Below are 19,202 nucleotides of genomic sequence, written 5' to 3'. Positions count from 1 at the left end.
TTCACAGGATGATCAAAAGCTTATGTGTCTAATGTGGTATGGGGCAGGATTACTGCTGGGCAGTGATTGTGTTTTGAGGTGTGAGGTTCATTGGTGAAAACAGTATTTGAAAGTAGACAAAAAAGCATGTTACAATGTGTTCTATTGTCTAACAGTACCACGACTGAGAACAATGTATCATAATCAATTTGCAAAAAATCAAAGACATGGAAATCTGGCTAATTTTGTTCTTAACAGCTCCATATTAATAGTACCTTGGGGGAAGGAAAGTCAAATTACAAAAAGAAGTGCTGAGTCATTAAGTGGAACTAACTTGCCCTCCTCCAACTGTAACTTGTCATCAAATTACTTACCATGCATATGTTGTAATAGCTAACTGTAGTTCCTTTTCCATATCCTATTGTTTCAGGAGGAGATGAATCGACTTAAAAATTGCAAATGTTTTTCCCCTTAGATGCAAGAACATAAATCACCAGTAATACTGAGCTCTCTGCCTCATATTGATTCTTTCGTGAACTAAGCCAGATGGGTTCAGATATGAGCATGATCTAATATTCCCCTTAGCTAGATTTATAGATTTCTTTGTGCATTACCTGACCATAAATGAGTCTTGCATTATTTCTTGTGTGCCTGTCAAATTAAAGAAAAATATTCTTGTTGACCTTTAAACCTGGGAAGAAAAAAAAAAGTCAGAGACGTTTTACTGCATGTATTACAGTGATCTTAGTGCTTACATGCCAATTAAGGGCGTGTGATTATGAAAGAGGTCTAGCAATTTGTGTTGTGTGTAATGATTTCATTTTTCTGTAAAGCACGCAATAGATACACAGACTGTGGCATAAGCTACATTGCAAATAATCCTAGAAGAGAGAAAAAGAGGAGAACAATTTGGCACAAGCCATTCCTTAATTTACAAAAATGAGCACTGATTGCAGGAACCGAAATGTTTTTCTGGAAGAAAATCATTCTTTAAAATGCAGGCACAGCAAGGCAAAATGCAGAATGACTGCTACATGAGGTGTTAATACCATTAAGGGCAATGAGCATCATGAGCCTGCTGACCCCAGAGACCTCTTCTGTCAACAAAATGAGTTTAATATGTATGAAAAATATTGAGCAGTGTATCATAAACCTATCATTAAGGCCCAACTCTGTGCCTGGGACTTGCAACCAAAATCAGGTGGGAGGCACTAAGTTTTGTCTGAGTAAAATGCTCATGCATAAACATGCAGGAATGGATTACAAAACAACCCAGGACCTCCTGTCCACATTCTCAAGAATGTTTCCAGAGCCTAATGAGGCTATTGTCCCCTCAGTATTTGTTTGTAATTAATGCTCAGAGGTATCAAATATAGGTATTAAAAAGTATAGATTGAATTTTGGTGTTCTTTGGTTTTTGACCAAGTAAAGCTCCAAAACTGCTTAGTAGACCAGACCACTGTCACATTTCTTTGCAGGCTGTATCTCTATTCCATCTCTGACAGAAGATGACATTTTCAACAGGGGCAAAATTTTAACTTCTGTCTTCTAAGAAAGATTGTTGGGTATTTTTTTGGTGTTGTTTTTTTTTAATCTTTCCATGGCCTGTGGGCATGCAGCAAATCCTGGCTGGTAGCCCTGGCCTGGGCTCTTATAGGAACAGGCAGTCAGACCGATTTGTGTTGTCAGCTCTGTATACAGAAACACCTCCACATGTCCATATATAGCTTGGACATATCTTGGATCTCTAGCTTGGATATGTTCAGACTGGCCAACCCTTTCCTCAACTGAAAAACAGGGATTTGAGAACATTCATGTTCTTGGTAAGGTCACTGAGCTGTTGCGTACCCATTAATTAGACTGCAGTCTTTGTTGTCGTGTTCCCAAATGGCCCCATTTCAGCGAGAAAGCTGCTTTCCTCCTAATGACCAAAGGATAAAGCATATCCAGTGTTTTACACCTGTCCAGGGATGCACTCAAACAGGATATCTGTTTTGGGCACCAATGTATTCATGAGAAAAGGTCGTAAGTACAGATTTCCTTTGTTTTGAATACTGTGTTTTAATTTGAGTGACTGACCAAATTTGTTTTGTTATTATTATCATTATTATAGTAAGACTCTAGTTCCTGGCAATTGGATTCTGTTGTGCTCAAGACACTCGTATTATATATGAGACTTCAAGTGATAGTCTATGCCCTGAGGAGCACACAATAAAAATAAGCAGACAGAGAGATAAAGGACATGATTCAGCATCAGATGTAATTTGCTGTATGAAGCTGATTCAATTGTATTCAAAAGATTTATTTTACAGATGAAGAAACTTAGGCACAATGAAATTAAATGATGTGCAGAAAATACCACAGAAGTCTGTGTCAAAGTAGGAACCGAAACTCTGATTGCCTGTAGCTCCCAGGACAGTCCTCTCCTTTGAAGCAGTGGGATCTATTTATACCTTATGTGAACATGACTACACATGCTGTACATCCTAATCTGGAGAAATTATACAGCCCTACATAGTTATGCTACCCAGCAGATTTTTTATTCATCTACTGTGCATCAGTCTGGCACTATCTCCTCTCTCTTCTGTGAGTAGTTTTACTGAGATGCACTTTTGACTTCTAGTACAAATGGTGCTTTAAGCAGAGATGTTTACTGCATGAAAAAAAAAATAAATAGAAAAGATACCTCATTTCCCTATTCTGGTCAGTATATGTGTACAAAAAATATTGTGGCAATAAATCAAAATGCAGTGATTGCCATTCTCCTTCCCATGGTGATTTATAATTGTGGATTTACATCTGGCTAAAAGACACTATTCAGACTGCCTAACTTGCATGGTAATAACAGCAAGCTCTCTATTTCCTTTTAGTATGGCAATGGAGACTGAGAGCCCCTTCATTTTAAACAATTCGATGAACATATGAGAGTTAAAACCTTTTGGAGAATACAAAATTAATAAAGTACGATCAGTGAAACCCTAAATCATGATGACAGTGTGATCCAGTGTCTGCTAGAGACGCTCCTTGACTGCAGTGGGGTTTAAGTGAAGCATTTATCTACAGAGTAAACAAAAAAAGAGGAATAAAAAGAGGAAAGAGGCAGGGAAATATTCAAGAATTTCTTAATAGAATTGAGAGGCTAACAGCAGGGGAAAACTATTTGCCTTCTGGTACTATGGACTTTTACTTCAAAGAAAAACAGATAGGATGCTGTAGGATCATGACATCTTTTTCCCTTTAACAGCATTTTTGTCTGAGCAGTATAAACACCCATGAGTCACCTTCACATTTATAAACCATAAATGTAATTATCTTCAGTCCCTTTTCTTAAGCCTTCTCAGAAGTTGTTGTTTTCCTAAAGTTGTCTGGAAAAAAGCAGCTACAAAAGGCTGGTAGCTTGCTGGCAGTGAGGGCTGGACTTGTACTCTTGTCTGAGAAGCAAAACAACAGATTGACCTGTAAGACCTTTACCATATAATGAATAGGATCTTAATAATAGGCTGTTCAGAGAAGGAATTTTCTGCTGGCATCAGGAGTTCAGCTAACATCCTTTCCTGAGATCTGCAGAGAGCAGCCTGTGAACATGCTTAAGGCAGCCCTTGGGTTGGAAGGGAATTCCTGCAACCCATGTATTTTCCCAGAGAGCTCCTTATTTTAACACTTACAGAACCATATGGACAGGTCACAGGTGTTAGGGATTCATTCTAGACAGAAATGTCTGATAAGGTCTCAAAATAAGGAATGAAAGGCAGAATTACCCTCTGAGTTCACACAGATACCAACACGTCAGCCAACCAAGCCAAGCAGCTTTGCAGGCCCTGACATCCTTCAGGGAAACGCGCTGTGCTCTATAGATCAGCTGTGCATAGAAGATAAATACCACTGTTTTGCTGGGTACACCAGCCTGCCCCTTACAGGGCTGTGAGGAGATGAACTAAGCTGGGCTCTTTGGTAGTATCTGTCACTACAGTCAAAGCACCGAATCCCTCTCCTTGTCCTGTGCTTTATTCCATAATAGAAACATAGACAGTGGTGACAGAGAAAATCACTCAGGTCATCTGGTTTATCCCTTGCCTTGAGATTGCTTCTTGCATTTGTTGTCTTTAAAGATAGTACCTCACCCAAAATTACCACCTGACCTCAAATCTGACAGAGAAATAGAATATTACTAAGACAAACCATGCTGGGAAACCTGGTTTATTGTTTGTGTAGCAGCAGACAATGAGATCAGGGCTCGGTTTGCAAGATGAAGGGAAAGGATTGTAAACCTTTCTCCTTCCCAGGGGAGATGCTGAGGGAAGGAACAGGAGGAAATAGTGCTGTGCATCTCTGAGCTGTGCTTTCCTAAGGGAGCAGTAATCTCTGAAAGCTGCTGGGAATCACTAGGAAAGGAATAAATAAATACTGCAGTGGTCTCAGATGGATCCTGAGGGGCTCTTCTCCCCTAGTCCAGGGGATTCTCTGGGAAAGAACTTTATTTCCCTAACCCTTTCCCTTATAGGACTCAGGAAAGAAGTCGTGCTACAATATCAATCCCCTTTCTCCCAGAAGGGCAGGGAGGAGAGAAAGAAGCAGTTTTGTTCCATAGGGCTCTATGCAGCTGCTGGAGGACATGATTGCTCCTTAGCACCAGCCGCTGCAAGACTTCACTTTGCAATGTTAACAGCGGTTTTTCAGGGCCTGGTGTATGCTCCTAGACCACTGGTTACAGTTTACTTTCCAGCAGGTGTTTGCTTTCATAACATTCAAGAAGATCAGAACAAGATCTAGGGGCACCATGTTCCTGGTGCAAGAAGAGCCTGTGCTGGCCGGTCATTTAAACTCTAACTTCAGAAAACCGTGATATTTATGGCCAATTAGTGTGGAGATAGGAGGTTCTTGTTCTTAGGGACAGACAGGAAACACTGCTTTCTGAAGGGTTGTACTGATGTTTTCTCTCAGGATTTACCTTCCTTCTCCAAATCCTGTCAGCATCCAGGGACTAAGGCAGAGGCATTTTGGTGCACTGTTGTATTTAGAACAGCCACAGAAAATTAGGATCCAAATCAAATCCAAGGTATCATGTGTTTGCACAGCAAACTTTCATAGTTGGAAATGCTCTGTGCCACACTCGGCTCCTGACAGAACTCTCACAAGCACTGTGAGCAATGAGCTCCTGTTCGGGAGCTAACAAATTTGTGTGGATCAACGATTATTAAAAAGAAAATGTCATTAAAGAGGACAGTTCAGTGCAGTATCATCCAGGAGCTGTCAATGTCTCTGCTGGGAAAATTAAAATAATGTCATCTTACAATGCATATTTCAAACATTTTGAATTTAATAATTAACTGAAAGCAGAAGCAGCACTAAATTTCCAGAGTGCATTTTGGTCTCTGTTGAAAACATGGGTTCTCTGTGAGGCAGATTACAGCCTCTTGTCAGTCGTGCTTAACCCTGCTGAAATCTTGCATTTATAAAATTTTAGTAAACAGAACTATAAACAAAGCTGGCAGCCGACCATTTTACACATTAATTTTAAACAAACAAACAAAAAACCTATTTGGTACTTTTTTTTTCTTTAAAGAACAGTCCTTCCATTGGAAATGACTTTTAATTTTCAAGTCTTTAGCTGCAGGGAAACACTCGCTTGTCTTTGGAGCACCCCTGAAGCAATTATTTCCCCTACTAGTTTTGGTTCAATCGCTGAACATAAAAATTAATTATTCAGTTAGGTTGATTCTGGCATGAATGAGCCCTGCAGATGGTTGTAATCTGTCTAATATTGTTGTATGGAGTATGATTGGGAAGGTGGAGTTGTAGTAAAATCGTCACATTGCTGAGAATAAATGTTTGTACAGCTTGATGATAGAAGACCTTTTAGAAAGCTTGTTGTGTCCATCCTTGTTGTGGTGGCAGTCCTTGTAGGCATTGCAATTAGTTAGTGGGGAGTTCTTTCTTATCTTTAATAAGCTTAGAACTAAGAATTGGCTATTTTAAACGCAATATTATTGGTAAGGTATTTTTCATAATCCTTCAGAATTAAGACATTCTTTGTAATTTAGTAGAAGCCCGGGACCAAAAGTCAGCTCTATTTCCAAAAGCAGAGCTAAGTAAAAATAGAGGGCTGGTACAGAAGAATTGAAAGTGCAAGGGAGAAGCAGGAGAGCACTGGTTAGCATGATAGATTGTTCTGTCCTACAAGGGACATCATTACTGTCAGGTTCTGCAGAGGCATCAGAGTGAATGGAGATGTGCAAGAATCTAATCTGGGCACATGGATGCAGGGACACTTGCTATGGTGTAGAAGGCTTTCTCTATCTTCCAGTACTTTGATTTTCTTAGAGATTTTATAACAGTCTAACTTCACAAATGTAGGCTCGGATTTCTCCCTTCATCTCTCCCCTCCTGTTGCACTGGGGAGCTGTAATTCTTTCCCCATACAAAGCTCTTGCTCCCAGGCATAGTTTCCTTTGCCACAACGTGACACAACCTTTTCCTGCGGTTTTTTGCTTTGTGGTTTTGTTAAGAACTTTTTTTTGGGGGGGTGAGGAAAGAGGCAGTGTGGTGAAAAGAGACTTCTCTGCTTTGTGGGCCCCAGCAGTCAGCTGAGCTGTGGGGTTGGCTGAGGACAGCCCAGGGCTGGACGAGCCAGGAGTGGCTGCTCCTGTATGTCCTAAGCAGGACCAGCTGAATGCAGGGTTATGGGGGCAGGTCCAGCACTGCCACCAGGTCAGAGACTCCAGGGGAGATCAAAATCATAAAGATGGAACACTTCTCCTTTCCCCAAATTGCATTTCCTTCCCATGAATTTTGTATTCAACGGCAAGTTTTAAAATTGAGGCTTTCGATCTTTAATGTAACCAAAATCAGAACTTTCCATAGGGTATAATTTTTCATTTCAGCATAAAGCTGAGGGAACCACTCTCAGTGGAGCAATGGAGTGTCTTGGGTCAGGTAGCTGACATTACTTTCTGACAGGGAGGAACAGCCAGTGGGTGCAGTCATAGTCCTGGGGGTAACTCTTCCACCTGGGCAGCTGACCAGTGCAGAAGGTTGCATCTCACTTGGGCAAGGTTTTTGCTTCCTACAGAGGCCGACCCTATGAGTCTATGTAGTCAGATGCATTTGTTAGCCTCACTTCTTTCTGCTTACACCTTGGTAGCGAAGTGGAGAGCTATGCGGAATATTTTCATTTGCAAAATTACATTTGGTGAAAAGGCATATTTCATAAAGTAAACAATATTTAAAAAAAATAGTGCTTCTCAGTAACATAATATAGATAATGAGGAACTGTTATCCGTGAATCTTTATAAGTAATGGCTGTGCAACACCATGATGCTGTGTATTGCTGGTTACCAGCCTTCAAAAGAAGATGAAAACAAAGGAGGGCACTGATACATGGATTAGAGAACATAACATGCGAAGAGGCTGAGAAAGCTAAATTCAGAGTCTGGTGAAAGAGAAGGCTCAGGGGGAACATGATCACAGTCTATAAATACCTTCAAGGTAACAATAGAAACGAAGGGAGGGAATTATTCACAGTCTCAGAAAAATTGTAGGCCAGGGAGCAATGGCCTGAAGCTAAGAAAGAAAAAGTTTAGGTGAGATATTAGGGGGGGGGGAAAGAAATCCTGACAAAGGAAAGCAACAGAGCAGTTTAATAGCTGAGTAGGGAGTGTGCCCAGCATAGCGTTGCTGCCAGGTCTGTGTAACAGTGAGATGTGGCATATCCCTGAGAAAATGAATAAAAAGGGGGTGGGGGCTTTGATCACATGCACAAGAGCCAAATGAGATGACAGGAGTGCCTCAGGGTCGGGCAGCCTGCTCTGGCTGTGCTGTACAGCACTAGGTGCAATGCCAGGCAGAGCTGAACCAGCTGCTTCCTCTGCCACAATCGCTTGTGTGCGTCCATCGTGTGCACCCCACATCCAAGTGTGAGCCTCTGCATCTAGTACAGAAACAGTATGGTAGCAGCAACGCTGTATCTGAATCAATCTCAAGCAGTTCTAAGAGTTTACATTTGTTGTTAGTAGAAGTGAAAAGCCTGATGAGCCTGTGTTGATTTTTTCCAGTTGAGGTTCGCTGGTGTTAAGGTGGCTCCAGGCAGCAGATGAACACTTTGCCAGGGGTATCTCAGTGATGAGCATCTAGTGGAGGAAGTTTTTTGGACTCACTGGTTTCTTGTTTACAAATAACTGCTTAATGTAATGATTCTCTCATGGCTTCACAGCAGATAGTAGAAAAAGCCTTTCAGAAAGGATCTATGTTAAGTCCTGAAATGACTGAATTACAGAAGAGGTCCATTTCGGGTAATGCAAATTCCTGATTATATCAGACACTACTTGGAAGACCAAAACCCATGACAAGTTTTGCTATTCTTTGGTTTTAAAGCTAGTGCTGTATTGCTTGCTGTGTAGAAAATCTAATAATTATTGGTGAGTTAACAAATCTAAAATAATGTAAAATAATTTTAAAAGTCACTTCTTTTTTTTTTAAAGTATTCTCCATCATAAGGAATCTAGATAGAAAAGTACACGTGTTTATGGAAGGTAACTCTGTGAAAAATCTGGACAAAGAGCAGCCCAGGAATGCAGCAGAGGTCTGCCAGATTTCCCCAAAGTTACCTTCCTTCAATAATTTTATCAAACAATCTGCAGTTACATACATAAGCTTCAACAACGGTATCCCTGAATAGCTATTTAAATGAGAGAAACTACAGTCATTCTAAAGACATCTCTCTGTTACAGCCTATAATGAATGTAACCTTCAAGGGGCAATAACTTCTCTGAATTACACAATTTTTCTGTGATAAATGTCATACGTTACAATCTCAGTTATCAGCTCCTCTGGCTGTGGACACGCATTTCTCAGTGAAGCATCTCAGGCACACCCAGCAAACTCTAACTACGAAGAGCAATAACATTAGAACTTTCTTTGAAACCTCACGTTAATAACCTTTCAAGTTATTTCTTTCCCACGTGAATACAAAGGGCACAACAACTGTTTGGAGATCAACAATTATCGCTCTCTTCTAGCTATCTATATGGAAAATGCCTTTGGCTAATATAATTTAAGCCTCTTCTGTAAATTCCTTTCATGCTTTGAAGTTAGCTAACAATCTCTGTCATTTAAGACCAATGCTCAGTGATCACTGGTATGAGCAGAGAGGGATGCTGGCCCTGAGGTGTTACCCACTGCCTGTGCTGCACCCTTCCCTGCTGTGGGGCTGTGGAGGTGCAGGGAAGGGCTGACGGCTCCCAGACGGATTGCATGTGTCTGGGGAATTTCAGCCACGTGCCTGGGTAGGTCCCAAGGTCACTGCTGGAATCGGGAAGGAGAGCTATATAAATTACAGAGCGCTGGGCTGCAGCCAAGCCCCCAGGAAGCTGCATTTAGCATATCATTCTCTGAGCAGCAGGATGAAACCTTAACTCCCTTTCAGACAGAATTTGAATGGAATTTCTTATAAGAACTGATTGAAATATCACTGCTTGACTTTCTGCTACGACTCCAAGACAGATTGTGATCACTGGAGGGAGAAGAGGGGTGTCTTCCAACCAGTCCAAAATGATGATGAGGATGATGATAGAGCCCTATCAAATATTTATAGAAACCAGATTAATTTTCCTGCTAGCAGCATACCAACATTATTGGAGACTTCAGATAAACTCTTGATGTTAACCTTAGTTCAGCTTCTCAGTATAAACCAAAGGCTGAATGAGCTCATTTTGGTATTCTGAATTACATATGCTCAACAAAGCTTGATAGTGTTGTAGTTGGCTCAGTACAATGCAGCTGATTTCCAGACTGCCATCAGTGCTGGAGATCCCCTATGTAAGGTGCAGGAGTGGAAAACACTCACGTGAGCTCTCAGCTCTGGCCAGTGGCTCCCATTATGTTACATGAAGCATCTAACGCTCTTGGGATGCACTGCATCCTCCAGAAGTTGCAGCACGGAGAAAGCAACATAATTGTGCTACTCTGAGGCATTTAAAAAATCATTTGTATGAAGAAAGAAGGAAATGATTATTCTAAGGTTAGGAAAGTTAGTTTAGAACAAAGGCATTGGGAAAAAAAAATAAAGATATGATCCATGTAAATATTCTGTATCATAAACATAAAACCTCTGTGTCTAGCTACTGCTCCATTAACTCTGAGACTCTGTTTAAGATGCACAGTGTGATTATTGACAGTCTATGGACAAAGGGGCAGCTTGAGAGGAAATCCGCTCTCCTCATCCATGAAGTAAGAGCAGATGCATTGGGTGCTGGGGCAGCTCCTGCTGTGCTGGCACTGAGCTGGATGGTGGGAAGCCATGGGGAGATGCAAGAGCTGGATATAGGCAAGAGGGAGCAACCATCTGGTGGGCAGCAGCTCACTCAGTTGATCTCACATCTGTAACTAGTAAGTAGAGGTGAACTATTTTGCTTGTGAGTTATAAGCAGTTCCTTCAAGCACCATCCTGGGACTTGGCAGGGTCTGGCTAGCAGGGAAGGCCAGCAGTGTGGCTGATCAGAATAGCTCTTGTGAAGAAAAGCTAAAGAAGTAACAAACCAGCTTTTGTTGGAGAGTGGAGGATCTTTAGATACAGGTGTGGTGAAGTATGCTTTTGGGGAAGGCTGGAAGAATTCAAGTCTTTAAAAAACATGGTAGAGATGGAAGGGAAGGAACTTCCCTAGAATGAGACCATGTTGGATGGACTAAGTTCTTCTGTGGGAGACATGAAATAACATCTGGTCGTGCTTTGTTACCTACCCACATTCCAATACCAGGGTCACTTTCCCAATGAATGGCTGTCAGTCACTGCAGACTGGGACAAGACTATCATTTCTCCTGTGTGAGAAACCAAACCAGTACACTTCTGCCATGAGAAACAAGGGCTGTGTTCTATGAGCACTCCTTTCTGTGAGCCTTTGGCATCCACTGAAATGAAGAAAATAACTGCTATTTTGAACTGCAATATAAGGTGGACATTCACGGCATCCTTCCTTGCATGTGCCTGCAGATTCATGTGTTTTAGTGACCACAGTAATAATTTTACAATTTCTTCCTCTATTTCATAGATCTCTTCACAAATGGATTTTGTGATTCCTCAGAAAGGAGATGATCAAAGGATCAGGAACCAGAAATTAGTTTGTTCTCTGCCAAATGGAAGAGCAATATTGTTTTAATCCCTTCTTACATACTAGTCTAATTTCTGGTGCAGTCTTTAGATTTCTGAAACTGTTGGTAATTCAGCTCATACTGATTTATATGCTTTAAGTAGATCAAGCAGGTCACGCAAAAAAACTTTAAAAGTCTATTATGTAATTATGTAGCATCTCCCATTAAAGATCTTAAAAGCAACAGAAAAATTAATTCATCTTTAAGTTAAACAGTATCCCCGTTTCAGGATATAAAAATGAAAGGATGTTAAATCAAATGTTCAAACGTGGCTGCCTGAAGTCAGTGATCCACATCCGTGCATTGCTAGCTAACTGCTGCTTTGATTCTCTGAACTCGGAAGGGATCGTTTGTGCTTTGGAACAGAAAGAAAAGCCAGCATTTCTCAAACTATTTATGAACAAGTTTGAAAGGAATTAAAAGGGACCCAAATTTAAATACCAGGATGTTCTGTAGCTTTGGCTCAAACTCAGAATTGTTGAAAAATAAAGCAACTTTCACTTAGCTCCTACCTATAGGTGGATGTGCAGGCATTCAATTCAGAAACCACTCTATAACTGATCTGGCAACCTTCAGCAGTGTGAATAGTTAGCGCTCTCTCAATGAGCGTCATGGACAGCAGTGAGCTGATCTCCACCAGGTTGGGTCCTGGGTGGCTGGGGCCAGAAGGTTGGCCCCACTGAGGGCTGTGGTGGTCACCACTGCTGACACACTGTGTGCAGCCTCCAGCCCCGCTCCCAGAGCAAGGATGGCACCTCCGTGGAGCCAGGCTGCTCTGTGATGAACAGCAAAAGGCCATTTGTGCATGCCATGATATACATCTCAAATTAAGTATTTTAAGGGAGGTGCAATCATTGTCAGGTCTGCATATTTAATGGACCTTGAGCTATAAACATGCTCAGAAAAGAGCCTAGTTAATATCAGTTTGACAGTGAATTGGCACAGTGCTGAGCTCCGATGCATCAAATTAGCATCGATCCGCAAAATGTTACTGAAAGGCTTCTTAAATCTGCCAAGTTTTTAAAAAAATCAATTCCAGAGAAGAGGGCTTCTCCCCATCCCTGCCTTTGTTTTTTTAAGTCCTTTCTAATTCCCTACCCAGAGTCCAAGGGCATTCCTTTAGAAATGCTAATTCTTTTCAAACTTTGTCTTCCGTCCTTGTTCAATAGTGATCAATTCCTCTTAGGTCCTTTCTTCTGTGTGCAGTTTTAATCCTCCCTCTGGGTCAGGAGCGGTGCAGCTGGGACCGCACGGTGCCTACCCAAGGTACCCTGGCTGCTGCATGTTTAATGCACATATCTTTTTCTGGGATGCAGGTGCTCCTCTGCCTCCTGTGGCTGGGTAATAACTTCCAGGTGGGACTGAAGGAACTGGCACTACCCTATTACATTCCTCCATGGCTTTGGTCCTGGCAACTTCAACAGCTTCTGCTCTCCCTGCATAACATTAATACAGCTGTGCTCAGCAGACCCGACTTAGCTGGAATGCCCTCAATAAACACAGGAACGCTGGCACATGCTTCTCTCCAAGGGGTTTGTGGCTCTGCTTCAGTTTGAGCTCAGCCTGCCAGCAATGGGGTTTGTTAACATCCCGGAGGCCTGAGAGCCACCCTGCTCCAGGCGCTCCAGCAGGGCAGTCCCATGGTCTGCTGGGAAGGGGAAGGTTTTGGCAAAGACTGATGTTGCTAGAGGAGGTATTCTCTGGTTGGTATTAGCTCACTTTGCTTGCATTTTGCTCTATGGATTTTCAATAACTGTGATAGAAGAGCATATGTTGAAACAAAAGAATTAAGACACAATGGTGACATTTTTCTCCATAATTTTTTATCTCGGTCTAAGCAGGGATACAAATGGTAGCAGAAGGTTTCAGTACTTAATAACAGAGCTTTCCTTGGAAACATGCTGTAACAGCTATCGAAATGTTTTGCTAACAGAAGTCATGCAGCAGCACCTGTTAGGCTTCTGACATTAGTCTTCATCCGCTGAAGCAAGGGAAATTGGGTTGGTTTTGGAAGAAAACCATGGCATGGGCCGTTAAAAAACTGCCCGATGGGAGGGATGTGTGTTGTGGCACAGCTACCGCACGATGGCATGGGCCAGCACTAGATAGTCCCCCAAGCAGCCCTGCCAGCTCTGGAAGGTTGTCTCCAGCATGGCAGCTCCTGTGCTACAAGTGTCCCTCTCGCTCCAGCCCCTCTCAGCTGCCCTCCCACTGTGCTGCTCAGCCGTGAGGTATTGGCATGAAGGCAGAGCTCTTGACATGGCACGTGCCCACTGCTCAGGTGGCACTGGGAGCAGAGGTGGATCCTGTAGAGCCTTTCCTTGCTGAATGGCTTTTGCAGTGTTACTGGGACTGCTGTGCTTGTGCACCAGTCCAAAACCTCCCCAAAAGATGTACAAAGGACTCATTTTTAGGTTGCCCTCACCTGATCCCAGTCCCAAACAGATGCAGGAAGAGGCTGAAGGTGTTGCTCCCCTGAAGTCAGGGAGAAGTGTCAGCTGCCATGTGATGACTAAGGCTCACACACTCATTACTTCTATCAGTTAGAGCTCTTAATCATTTTGTGCTGTTTCATTCTGTAATGTGAATTCACTTCAAGCTGTGAAATTCACCATTTTTGCCATGACTAATTTGTGAAATCTGCCACCTTCTTTTGTGATTTGCTTTGTGCCCTAGTTAGGCATCATCTGTCTGATTAGGGAAATCTGTGATTTGCTTCTTGCAGTTGAGCCAATACAATTTTATTCCCCTCCTTTCTCCTCTCCACTCTCAACTGTGATTTCATCATTATTTCTGTCTTTCCATGGGAACAGAGCAGCGTGGAAGCCATCTTTCCAGGACGTGCACGCGGTGAGCCCTGGCTTTCCTCTTTTGCGTAAGGTGTGGGCTGGGCTCGGTCTTGCGTGGGCTGAAACCAACCTGCAGATCTACCCTGACTTTGGCTAAAGCAATTACGTCTGTTATTTCATGTTTACCATCTTAAGGCATTTCCTCCTGCCTGGTTAATGCAATATTTTGGGAATCATTTCCAACCTGCCTTGCTAGTGCCTTGTTTCACAATGCATTCATCTGTTACTCTTTATACTGAGTGTTGCTGGCATTACTAAATGCTATAAATATACCCAGTATACCATAAAAATACACAAGCAGCTGACTGGTCCTGCCTGCAAGAAATACTATTAATCTTTCATTTTTCACATGCTCTGGGCAAGATCCAGAGGGTGCTTGAGGAACATATAACAGAACTGGGTCCTAAATTTTGATTTTCTCAATGATCGGCTAATGTCTAACAATATTTTCCCATGCTCTTAATGTCTTAATTGGTCTTTGAAGAAGTGGACAAACCATTTGTCCTTCTGTCCATAATTCACACCCTTTTACAAACCCAGTGAAATGCTATTTTGGTATTTCTCTCGCTGAAATACAGTGATAAATTGTCTCTGTGTAAGATCAGTAGGAGCAATACAGCGGATGTGCCGGGGAGCTTGCTGACTTGTTCTTGCCAAAATGGACCCCTGCCATGAAGTTCAGAGGGATCATGAGCTGCCCAGGATATCCTTGTGCTTCCAACAGTCCATCAGTGCTAAAGCACGTGGGGTTATGGAGCACAGAGTGGCAGCAGATGATGACAGGAGAGCAAAAGGAACCTTCCCTCCTTGCTCTGCTCATTCTCACCACAACTTTCCTTTCCACCCCTTTCTTCCTGTAGTCCACTTTTCTTTTTCCCCACCAGTTCCACGCATTCTGAGTTAATCATCTCCCTATCCAAAACACAATCATGTAAATAAGATCAGCAGCACCATTTCTATTAACAGATGGATAAATGGGAAAGTCTGTGCGAATCCCTGCCTGTAATTAACCCTTCATTAGAGGCCAGGAGGAGGTTCAGGAATATCCCAATGCACGTTCATTACTTCCATCCAGCTCTCAGAAACTCTTAGAGCCGGATCCTGCTCAGCACCCCACAGTCTCTTCTACACCCACCACACTCAGCGCAGGCGCTCAGCAGCCCTGCTAGTCCCAGCTATTTACTCAGCACCACCGTGGACTAATCAGATGGCAATAAAAGCTTTTATTGTGCCATCCTGTTTGCGATCAGCAGAAACATAAAAAGCATGTTAGCAAATTGATTTTTGGCATTAATTGTGAGCAAAGAGCATTATCCTGGGTACCGATACTTTTTTTTTTCAGGCGGAAAAATACTATTTTAGTATTTCAGAAGTGCTTCTGGAAGAAGCCCAGCGGACACGCTTTTCAAATACCATAAGGCAAAGAGTAGTTACTGAATCTCATCAGTATTATTAGCTTACATAAACATAAAAATTTGAATAATGTTGAAAAAGCTGAATTCTCCAGATAATCCATAATCAGTAAGCGTTCATTACTGAGATGCAGCAGATATGCACAAGTTTTCCCCGGTGATGTGCTGGTTACAGGACTTGAGTGGTGCAGCAGAGCTGCTCCGCACAGCGGGTGTGGGCACCTTCCCAGCCCCACTCAGAGCAGGGCACTGGGGCTCACAGCCTCACTGCACAGCTTTGGTGGTTCATAAATAAATCAGCCCCGTGCGATGATTGATGCCTCTGTATAAATAATTAAGGCTTGACCTTATGTTATGACACTTGGTAAATTTTTTGGTGCTTGGAAGCAACGCACAGAGAACATCCCTGACACTGGATAAATAAGGGTGGGATGAGATTCGGGGGGGGGGAAGGGAGGTGGATTTTTGTTTACACTCATTTTGTGCTGTTTGATTCCATCAGTTAATTGATGATGATGATTATTAATCTCTGTTGCTGTCTGTGCTACGGATTTAATTCCTATCGGTGATTGCTGTTGGAAGTTTGCTCCATCAAAGCCACAGTCTGATTAGGTTTCAGCAGCCCCGGTTCCAGAGCTCCACACATCGGGTGCTGTGGCCCAGGCACTTGGCACTGATTTTTGCTCCCGATTTACTTCACTCAGTAGTAGCGCTCCAGCAGCCCCGTGCCGCTGTCACCCCGCCGGAGCAGGGCAGGTAGCAGGTGTCAGCAGAAGTTTAATTTCGGAAGCTCATGAATTCCAAAGGAGAGCTTAGTGGTTATCCTCGACACAGAGCTGCTGTGGCCTGCTGCTGGAAGGGAGAAATCCCGGGGACATGGAAGGAATTGAAGAGATGCCAGGCAGCTGGCAGGGTGAAACCTTCCCGGGATGAGCTGAGGACAGCCCTCATCACATGGGAGCACCGTTAACAAACAAAAGGGATTAGAGGCTTTAATTCTGATCTTCACTTATGAGACCGCGCACGTTTCCCATTCATCCCTCTCTGGTACTGTGCCTATTCTCTGAAGAGCTGCAACTTTTAAATCTGGCAATAAAACATGAGCGGTTTGGTGTAAGCTTCTAACCTAAACAGGACAAAAAGAGAGCATCTCGGGTTTTTGCGAGCATCTAAATCTGCACACAGCACAGTTCGGCTGCAGACAAAGCAGTATGAGAATACCATTGAATAAGGCTTTCCTAACCCCTCCAACCGCGCACATACGCAGGGATCCGGCGGGTCCCGCTCTGTCCCCGGCTGTTCGCACGCTGCGGCCAGGCAGCCCCAACCGCGGAGGGGCCGGGACCACCCCGCCCTGCCCCGCCCCGCCGGCGGTTGTCGCTCCGGGTGCCCGGTTTCCCACCGGAGGGGCTCGGGATCTCCGGGACGCACCGACCAGGACCGCAGCCCCGTTCCCCTGCGCGGTAACTCCCGGCACAAACAGCGCATCACTGTCCCTTCCGCTGATGCACAACGTGAACTCCGGGTGAACTGCATTTCCAAGGCACCGAGCTACCGGCGTTCACAAACTAGTTTCTTTCGCATCCCGTTATTTTCCGTACAGAAAACGACCCGGACCCGGACGGAGGAGGCACGTACCCAGGGCAGCACCGGCTCCGGCTCCACCCCGCTTCCATCGCCCCAAGTTGCGCTCCCGGTGCGGCCACTCCGCGCCCGGATCCCGCACCTGCCGGGCCGCCGCTCCCCGCACAGCCCCCGGTACCGGTATCCGCGACCCCGAGACGAGGGTCCGGGCGGCCCCGCCGCAAGTTTGGGGACTTTCCCGAAGTGACGCAGGGAAAAGTTGGGGCGCGGGTGGGGGAACCCGAGCGGGGAACGAGCCACTCACCTGCGCCGCGCTCAGCGCATCCTCGGCTCGGCGCTGCTCCGCGGGCGGGAGGAGGCAGCGCGGCGGGACGAGCGCCCGCAGCTCCGGCAGCTCCGGCAGCCGCCGCCCCGCTCCGCCCCCGCGCCGCCGCGCCCGGCCCCCGCCCCGCCGCGCACCTCGGGAGCCGGGAGACCGCGCTGCCTCGGCTCTGCTCCGCGGGCGGGGCCGGGTGGGCACCGCGGGGCTGGGGCGAGCTCGGGGCGCCGCTCCGCTGCGGCCGTCAGAACGGGGTCGGAAGGGTAAAGCGGGGGTGGGAGGGCGGCGCCGGGAGCCGGCCGCGCGGTACCCACGGAAAGTTATCGGCCGGGGGGTCCCGAGCTGGGGAAGCCGCCGGGATGATGCTTTCCGAAAGGGAGCCGGCGGGGAGGCTCCGCGTAGCTGTGTGTAGGTGCGAGCTGCATGCCAGTCATGTCCTCCTCCGGTCTGCGGTTCTGCGACGGGATTGAAAATAGATGGATTTGCAGAGAGGGAGGGGAGCGGTCCTGAGCGGGTGGGAGCGCAGCGCCGGGGAGCGGCGGGGCTGGGGTGGCTGGGATGGCTGGGTGGGCGCCGTGTGGCGGTGCCGGTGGTAGCGGTGACCTTGGGCAGTGAACCTGAGCCGCTGTGGCAGCCGGGGCACAGAGGGGCCAGGGTGTCACGTCTGGGAGTTGGGCTGCAAACTGAGTGGTAGATGTGCAGACGGGGCCTCTTGCACTCTCTGCTGGCTGTCCTCCATCCTCAGATGCTGAGAGGCTTTTCCTCCACGACTGTACAGTGGAATAAACAGCCTGGGAATGGCAGAACCCAGGTAAGGAGGTAACCCCTGGAGCATCCCGTGCAGCAATAGCTGGCTGTGACTGCATGGCTGCAGGCTGACCTGCAGGAGCCCTTTGGTGGGACCCGGTGATGCCCAGCGGGCCCAGCTGTGTTGTGCTGGCATCCTTACCATTGTCCTTAACAAAACACTACAGTGCTAACTGCGTGTCGTATCTGCCACCCTCCGCGTAGTTGCAGGTTTGTCTTATAAACAGTCTGTGACATTTATCCTTTGTCCAGACTAGCAGAAATACATTATGCTTAGTCTGATCCCTGGCAATCAATTATTCCAATTAAGTAGGTGTTATATTAAAGTATTGATCAGGGACCCAATCCTGTATGCAGCTCTTTGCTGATGAATGGAGTGTTTGGCTGAGAGTTTTGAGATCTGACTTCATGAGATTCTGTTGTAACAGCAAAATGAAGTGCACACAGCACAGCTTTTTGGGGAACTGCATTCATTCCACTTGGGAGTTCAGAGGCAGAATAGAACACCTTCCTGCCACAAAAACCTTCACTTGAACTGCTGCTGTCATATTCTTTGTGATACAGGATGCACAGGTTGTAACAGCACGACGAAGTCAGGCTAACTGGGGCAGGTGTGTTGAGTTACAGACTGGGGTTTTAAGTAGCTTTTGATGGCTGTGGCAGGTGAGTGCTGTGCTGAGGGCTGGTTCTGCGCCGTGTCAAGAAACTTTTCCTACAGCATTGGCAGAGCAGGGTGAGCAAAGCGGGGTTCTCTTTCTGCCTGGCTGTTGTTCTGATAAAGGCATTAAGTGGATGACCTTGATACCAAGCCTCAGTCCTGGCTCTAGGTGTGTGCTGGGGAGTTGCTGCCCCTCGCCTTGAAGGATTCCTGGTCAGGTGTTGTTTGATTCTGCCTCCATTACTACCAAAAACTACCAAAACATTCTCAGAAATTTGAAAAGGTGTCTTGAAACAACCATTTCTTGAGTTAATTTTTGTGTTTAGGACAATTTTTTTTTTTATTATTTTTTATTTTTTTCCTTTTCTCTTTGTCTCTAATGGAACAGAAGGCATCACGAATCCCTTTTGTTTACTTCTTTGTTTCTGCTCCTGACTGCCTAATAACGTGAG

General features: G+C 45.0%; 1 protein-coding gene across 2 annotated transcripts in view; it reads right to left on the bottom strand.

The window, feature by feature from the left end:
• Nucleotides 1-17,379, bottom strand: part of CHST8 (carbohydrate sulfotransferase 8) — a 160,388-nt gene extending 143,009 nt beyond the window's left edge. For both annotated transcript variants that reach the window (XM_015874088.3, XM_085551126.1), the window contains exon 1: nt 17,271-17,379. The gene's annotated coding sequence lies outside the window, so the exon portion shown is untranslated. The remainder of the gene's footprint in view (nt 1-17,270) is intronic.
• Nucleotides 17,380-19,202: the final 1,823 nt, after the last annotated feature.

The sequence above is a fragment of the Coturnix japonica genome, chromosome 6 (genome assembly GCF_054131305.1).
Source record: "Coturnix japonica strain WE chromosome 6, WE-NBRP24, whole genome shotgun sequence".
In the NCBI taxonomy this organism is placed as follows: Eukaryota; Metazoa; Chordata; class Aves; order Galliformes; family Phasianidae; genus Coturnix; species Coturnix japonica.
Note: the sequence above shows the minus strand (reverse complement) of the source record. Positions and strands in the feature narration are given on the sequence as shown.